Source organism: Sardina pilchardus, chromosome 20 (genome assembly GCF_963854185.1).
Source record: "Sardina pilchardus chromosome 20, fSarPil1.1, whole genome shotgun sequence".
Taxonomy (NCBI): Eukaryota; Metazoa; Chordata; class Actinopteri; order Clupeiformes; family Clupeidae; genus Sardina; species Sardina pilchardus.
Genome location: NC_085013.1, coordinates 24,115,082 through 24,122,581, shown reverse-complemented (window position 1 = coordinate 24,122,581; position 7,500 = coordinate 24,115,082). Strand labels below are relative to the sequence as shown.

The 7,500-nt window shown below is 48.5% G+C and overlaps 1 protein-coding gene across 1 annotated transcript in view; it reads left to right on the top strand.

Moving 5' to 3' along the window:
* The window catches only part of efcab11 (EF-hand calcium binding domain 11), a 70,610-nt gene that overhangs the window by 61,244 nt on the left and 1,866 nt on the right, over positions 1-7,500 (top strand). The gene's annotated exons all lie outside the window — the stretch shown is intronic.

Here is a 7,500-nt window from a genome sequence, read left to right as displayed (position 1 = left end):
GTTTCTCTTGCTAAATTGTGGTCATTGAGCCTGTATTTGGTCAGGATTTGCCTCTGCTTCGTATCTCTGACAGAGATGAGATACTCTGCCAATTCATATTCTCTTTTTAGGATCAGATAGGAATTCATTCTACTTTGGTTGGCAAAGTAGTCCAATTCAAATTCAATTCAAAGGTGGTAGTGTTACAAATAACACAGTAGCATCTCCAAAGAAAGACAATAGAGATACAGAATGCAATGTATAAACATGTGAACACGGAATAAACTGTAGTAAGAATAATACTAGGATGACAGGTAGGTGTGAGAGTGTATGTGTGTGTGTGCATGTGTGTGGTGTGTGTGTGTGTGTGTGTGTGTGAGCGGGTCTGTGTTTATGTGTGTGTGTGTGTGCGTGTATGTGTGCGCGCACATGCAAGAACACATGCTTGTGTGCATATGTGTCTGTCAACACAAGGACAGGTTTACTTAAATTATGTCCCTCAGGTTGTGACATTTTAAGACATATCGTGCTACCAGGGCCCTTCACCAAACTGTATGGCCATTTTATCATTGTCTTTAACGTCCATCAAATTTGTGAATCGAAATCAAAAGTTTGTGGAAAAAGGTCTGTCTTAAAATGTCATCTTTTTCGCAATGAAGAAAAAGTGCTCCTTTGACTCAACGTTCTCTGCCTGACAGTGACCACATATCCTTTGTTCTCTAGGCAACCAGGTTGTTCTGTGCCTGCCTGTTTCTATTGCTACAGTATGTTGTGGTCATTGAGCCTGTACTTGGTCAGGATTTGTCTCTGCTTCCTATTTCTGACGGAGATGAGATTCTCTTTTTAGGATTAGATAGGGATTCATTCTACTTTGGTTGGTAGTTTGGTTTGTCCAGTGCTACAGTATGAATACTCTTCTTTGGCTTGATTTATTATTTTGTTGATTCCATTTGATGTTTGGGAAGCAGTGCTGGACCGAGCTTGAGGTTTATTAATTGTTGCTATTGAATGAGTTAGCTTCAGTTCCAGCTGGCTCAGAGGATACTTTTCTCTTGGGTTTTCAATGCCTAAAAATGGAGTAGGTTCTTAGGACTTCTGTTCAGGTGCATCCAGAATGTTAAGGCTCTTTTCTGAATAGCCAAGGCCAATGGATAACAGCCTAATTCTGCCTTACATTTTTGGGTGGTTTTTGATTGAACTTCTAGCAACGGTCAGCAGAATTCTGCATGTAAGGCTTCAACTGGATGCTTGTCCCACTTTGTGTACTGTAGTCATGCATGCTGAGTGGACCCCAAACCTCACTTCCACATAGCGCAATAGGCAGGATTATACTGTCAAATATTTTGCACCAGATTGTAAGTGGGATGTTTATTTTGTGAAATGGTCTCTTTATTGCATAGAATGCGCTTCAGGGTTTTTTTTTCTTTTCTGCATTGACTGCCATGCTGAAACTCCCTGATGCAGTAATTACTAGATCAAGGTGAGTGGACCGCATTGTGTGCTCTAGGGCAGTGCTGCCTATAGGCTGAACCTGGATCTGTGTTCCTGACACCTGGGCTTTTTTTTTCGGGAAGATCATAACTTTGGTCTTTGTTGGATTTACTGGCAGCGCCCAAGACTGACAGTGCTGCTCCAGCAGATCAAGGAGCTGTTGCAGTCCCTGCTGGGAGAGCGACAGACTAACCAAGTGTTCGGCAAAGAGCAGGAATTTGACCTCCATTTTTTGGAGTGTGGGGGCTGTAGGCTGCTGCAACTTTACCGCTTATTCATTGATATAAATATTGAATAATGTTGGACTCAGACTACAGCCCTGCCTCACTGGACAAACAATGTCTCTCCAATTTTTATACTGCTTTTAAAATTTGAGTACATTGATTTAATTCAATCGAAAGTTTTAGTCTCTCTGTCTTTCTGTCTCTCTCTCTGTCTGTTACTCTATCTCTCTGTCTGTCTCTTTCTCTCTCTCTATCTCTCTCTCCCTGTCTCTTTCTGTCTCTCTATCCCTCTCTGTCTATCTGTCTCTGCACATCTCCCTCTCTTGTTCTCTCTGTGTGCGTACAGTATATGTGCCTATTTGCCTTTCACACGCATGGACAGTTCAGTTCCACTGTTTCTATAGTCCATCAGCTATTACCATCGTCTCAGTGTGCTTCACCGAACCCATATCCATGTGCCATATATGTATTCATTTCATATGGCCCTCATATGTGAATGCTGTGTATTTCCTATTAGGCCCTTATTCCATATGGGAATGTTGTGTATTCCCTATTAGGCCCTTATTCCACATGGGAATGCTGTATATTCCCTATTAGGCCCTTATTCCATATGGGAATGTTGTGTGTTTCCTCTGGCTCTCCCCCAGTGTCAGGGCAGGAGGGGTTCTGTAGGCGGAGGCCGGTGGACAGATGACTGGGCCGGGGGGAGTGCTCGGGAGGGCCAGGGGAGAACACACTCCTCCCGGCACGTGTGTGTGTGTTTTTGCCTCGTCAGGACGGGAGCCTCGGCCGAGGAGAGGTCCCGGTGACAGTGACAGAGTGGCCTCCGCCACGGGTTCCTCCTCTCTCTCTCTCTCTCTCTCTCTCTCTCCTCTCTCTCTTTCTCTCTTTCTCTCTCTCTCTCCTCTCTCTTTCTCTCTCTCTCTCTCTCTCTCTCTCTCTCTCGTTCATTCTTTTGTTTCTCTCTCTCTCTCCCCCTCTGTTACAGCAGGGCCCCTGAATACATGCCCATAGAGACAGGAGAGAGAGAAAGAGAGAAAGAGAGAGAGAGAGAGAGAAAAACAAGAGAATGAAGGATGGCCAGCAGGTGAAAACACATTCAAATAAATAAATGCCATCTGAGCCACTGGTGCAGCTTGATGATGTCATCAGCCACTTCCTGGCGCGGTCTCCCGGGAGCATGTGGTGATGGACGCCTCCGCCAGGGTTCCCCACGGTGTGTGTGTGTGTGTGCGTGTGTGTGTGTTTATCACAGTTAGCCCTGTCCAACACATGTCAGCTCGGCAGGAAGTGGCGGCTGCTCTTTCTCCTGCTCTCCCACCATTCCTCATCAATTTAGCCCAGAACCAATCGGCTGTGACTAAGCAGCGAGCTGCTTATCTGTGTCCCGCCCCCGCACTCTCCCCTCATCTCACTGCTGTCTTCAAGAGATGCTAAACACTCCAAACCAAATGAGAACAAACTGCTGTTTGTGTGTGTGTGTTTGTATGTGTGTGTGTGTTTGTGTTTGTGTGTGTGTGTGTGTGTGTGTGTGTGTGTGTGTGTGTGTGTGTACTACAGGCGTCAGGTTTCAGTCATCAGGGGGGCCCCACATCTCACTGCTGTCTTCAAGAGATGCTAAACACTCCAAACCAAATGAGAACAAACTGATGTTTATGTGTGTGTGTGTGTGTGTGTGAGTGTGAGAGCAAACTGATGTTTATGTGTGTGGGGGGGGGGGCCATGGTGTACTACAGGCTTCAGGTTTTGGGCCGTCAGTGTACCGATCCGCTGAGTCTCCGCGCTGGTCCTTGGCGTGATTGTTGACGAGCTGAGTGTCACGCGCCAACACAGCTGCCCCCCGTGTGCCCGTCGGCGTAATGGGTGCAGCGTCCCGCAGCCCGCGCGCTATTATTCTGATTAGGACGCCACTCCGGCTATGACAATATGCCAATTAGGAGATCTGTTCGGCTGGCTGGGCGCACAGTGTGACGCCGGCCTCCGACAGCAATCCCGCGCCACGCGCGCTGACAACGATGACGACGGGCGCTCTCGATGCCAGCGGAACCCTCCGGAAACTCTCTGTTGGAGTCAAGTACAAACACAGGAGTCCCACTTGTCACGTCTATCACTTGCATGATACATCTATCGTTAAGAGCTTTGCATACGCTTCTTACTAAAATGGCAATATGCCCTTCAGCATGAAAGGAAGGAGAGGTCAACATACAGTATGTTAATGTATATAAACAGGGTGATGGACACATTGTTATTTTATATGCTGTATAGATATGAAAATATACAGGTTCTTTTCCATATGGAGAGGCAAGCTTGCGCTGGTTAGGAAGCTGCACAACTACGAGGGGCAGTTATCGGACTTTAACAAGTCAGATGTTGACCTTTAACCCAGAGATACAGAAACAGAGATGGAGGCTCAAACCTGTTCTCAGCTTAGCTCAGCAGTGAGACATGGAGAAACCTGCCCGTGACTACGAGGTGCCACCATGTCATTATATAGATGCCCCGAGGCTACTCACGGTCAAGCGGTCATGGCTGGTTGATTGACAGCAGTGGCCCGTGCGACCGCGGTGCGATGCTAACCAGGTAAAAGAGGCCGACTGTCATGGCAGGAGCAGCCTGAGTGAGCAGCTCGGTCCCCCCGCGATAGCGAGGAAGGAAGCGCTCAAGGACGTCTGTCCGTTCCTTACTCTTGACCCCGTTCTTCATCACGGCCCTATTCTGACAAAAACAAACGCTCCGCTCTGGTTTGATGCCTTACTTCACAGCCGACGTGGCCCGAGTCAGGGCCAGGCACGGCAGCGATACGCAAGGTGCTCGGCTCGGCTCGGCTCGGCTGGAGAGCTTAATTAGATCGTCATTGTGCGCGCGCGCGTGATTATGTTAAGCTTAATCAGGCCGTAATGGCTAGCGTGCGGTGGTGGCCCTGGCATCTGTTGTGCGGGCGCTTCAGGAGTGGACGCTGGGGGCTTGAAGTGGTCGCCTTTATTTGGTTAATTGACTAACGCGTGTGTGCGGTGCGGTGCGGTGTGGGCTCCTACAGGCTTAGCCTGATTCCCAGGGCACACTGAGTGACAAGAGACACACTTTCCCTGGTTAGTTAGTCTCCTCTCTGTCTGGCCAGAGCTCCTCACTCTCTTACATTCTCTCTCTTCTTCCCTCTCTCTCTCTCTACTTTCCTCTCTCTCTCTTCTTTCCTTTCTTTCTCTTTCTCTCTCTTCTTCCCTTCTATCTCATGCTTTCTCTCTCTTATTTTCCCTACTTCCCCTCTCAATCTACTTCCTCCATCTTTTTCTTTATCCCTCGCCTCTCGTTTTCTCTCTCTTTTCTCTCTTTCTCTATCCCTCTCTCTATCCCTCTCTCTCTCCCTCTCTCTCCCTCTCTCCCAGACTCTTTCTCGCTCTACTGGAGAATGCTGTGTCTAGGGAGAACCCAGCGAACACTTCTGGGAGGAAGCTGTGAGAGTAGTGGTGAAGAGGTTTTTGTGGAGTGTGTGTAAGTAAGTGAGTGAGTGTGTGTGTGTGTGTGTGTGTGTGTGTGGGTGTGCTGTCGAGGGGCGTGGAGGATGTCTCTGTGGTCCTCCTCCATGGGGAGGAGGGCATTAGAATGTAATTAGATCGGTGTGGCACCTCCTCCTCCTCCTCCACCTCCTCCTCCTCTTCCTCCTCCTCTTCCTTTCTCCGGAGTGTGGTGCATCTGTACGGAACGCCGGCGTGTTATTTTCCACTGGCTGCCCGCTTAATGTTGTTTTAATTCTCCTCCCTGTTGCGCCCGCAGTTCCCTCGCATCTGCCATGTTTGCACACGCTCAGTCTGCTTCTCTGCGCCCTAATAGAGAAATCACAGCAAGCCAGAGAGAAACACACACACCCACACAGACACATACACACACACACACACACACACACACACACACACACCATACTTCATTTTCTTCCATCAATTCCCTCATGCGTTTCCATATTTGCTCCATCATCGGATCTTCCTCACAGACGGCGGGGTGCGAGTCGAGAGAAGTGTTTTCTCATCAGAACTTTTTTCTTCCTCCTCCTCCTCCTCCTCCTCCTCTTCCCGTCGGCCGGAGCGGTGCAGGTTTTTTTTGTTATCGTGCCCGTTTTCCGGGACGTCTCGTCTCGTCTCGTCTCGTCTCGTCTCGTCTCCGCTCCGCCTCGCTCCGTTCCACGCTGCACTTTGGCGCGCGTGTGCGTGCCTGTTCCGCGCGGAGCCGGGCCGGCCGTGCTTATCTGTTTGCATGATACTGTTTTGACATTACTTGCCTGGCGGCTACGAAAGTCACTGAACAGGAGGTAATAAATTCCACTTGAGCAAAATGGCTTTTCGCTCTTTTATCTCTTCGAGTTGGAGAGAAGGGCGCGGGATTGTCAGCGGCTCCGTAATGTCTTCCCTGCCTTCCGTCGACACGATTCAATTTGCAGCGGCGTGGCGTAGTCTTTACCCAGCCCCATCTCTCTCCACCCCCAACTCATCCACCCATGCCATCAGCCACAGAGCACACAAAGCCAGTGTGCAAAGCTATTGCCATTCTCTGTGTGTGTGTGTGTGTGTGTGTGTGTGTGTGTGTGTGTGTGTGTGTGTGTGTGTGTGTGTGTGTGTGCCCATGAGTGTCAAAGCTGTATTTCACCTCTGGAAATATTTGAATCACTTTTGTGAGAAATGTGATTGGTGGGTTCATATAAAGAATTCAAGTGTGTGTATGTGTGTGTGTGTGTGTGTGTATCTCTATTCATGTGTATGAAATGTATGTGTGAGTGTTTTTGTGTTTTTCAATATATGCTTGATAGATATGAACAGGTCAACAGATATCGCATAGCGGAATGGTCACCGCTTCATAGCATAGCAAATTTGATCAGCCTCTTAAAGTGAACTGTTTTTGACTCAAGGACTTTGCTGCATAATTTTCGAGTGCCTTCTCCTTTCCTTCTGAAAGGACAAAAAGCCCTTTGAGGCGCAGATCAATTCTACTTGAGCAAGCGCTGTTTATTCAGTGCACATTGTGTTGTGTGACTGCGCTGATTGCCTGAGTCCGTGTTTGAGTAGCGGAGGGAGCCCGGCTGGTGGAGAAGCGGTCAGTCTGTCGGTCAGTCAGTCGCTGGAGGCCCGCGGCAGCTTCACCGGGTATCCTAACCGCATCTGAGAGAGCAACTGTTGCGGAGCGTCGGAAATACTCTCCGTCCACACTGAATCTGTTCATCGCCTCGTGCCTAACAACGCCCCTTAGCTGTTCTAGAATCAGTGTAAACTGCAGCCTCTTGGGGCTTGTTGCTTCATTCTATTTCGTCATAGTTACCTCCGCCAAGAAGGTTCTGGTTTCATCGGGGGTTTATTTGTTTGTTTGTCTGTCTGTTTGCTTGTTTGTTTGTTTGTTTGTTTGTTTGTCTGTTTGTTTCACAGACCATATTAACACCATTAACAACTGCCCCCCTGTATTAACCTCGTAGCTGAAGACATTTTGCAGAATCAATGTATAAGCCGCGGCTAATAGTCGGGAAATTGCGGTACTCTCCGCGATGGGAACCTGACTGATGGGGTCAGTCTGTCAGTCAGTTGGAGAAGGCCAGCGGCCTCGGACTGAGCGCTGCACTATCTGGAGACTTTTCCTCAGATCTTTGTGTTCAAAGTAGATGTTTTTTGGGGCTTTTTTTGCCTTCATTCTGATTGGACGGTGAAGAGTGAGTTTGGTGAAGGAGAGATGGGGGTGGGATCAGGAGATGGCTTTGGGTCAGGCCTGAGTGTGCTGCTCTCACCACAGCTGCTTATCTCTCTCTCTCTCTTCCCCAATCTCATTTGATTTA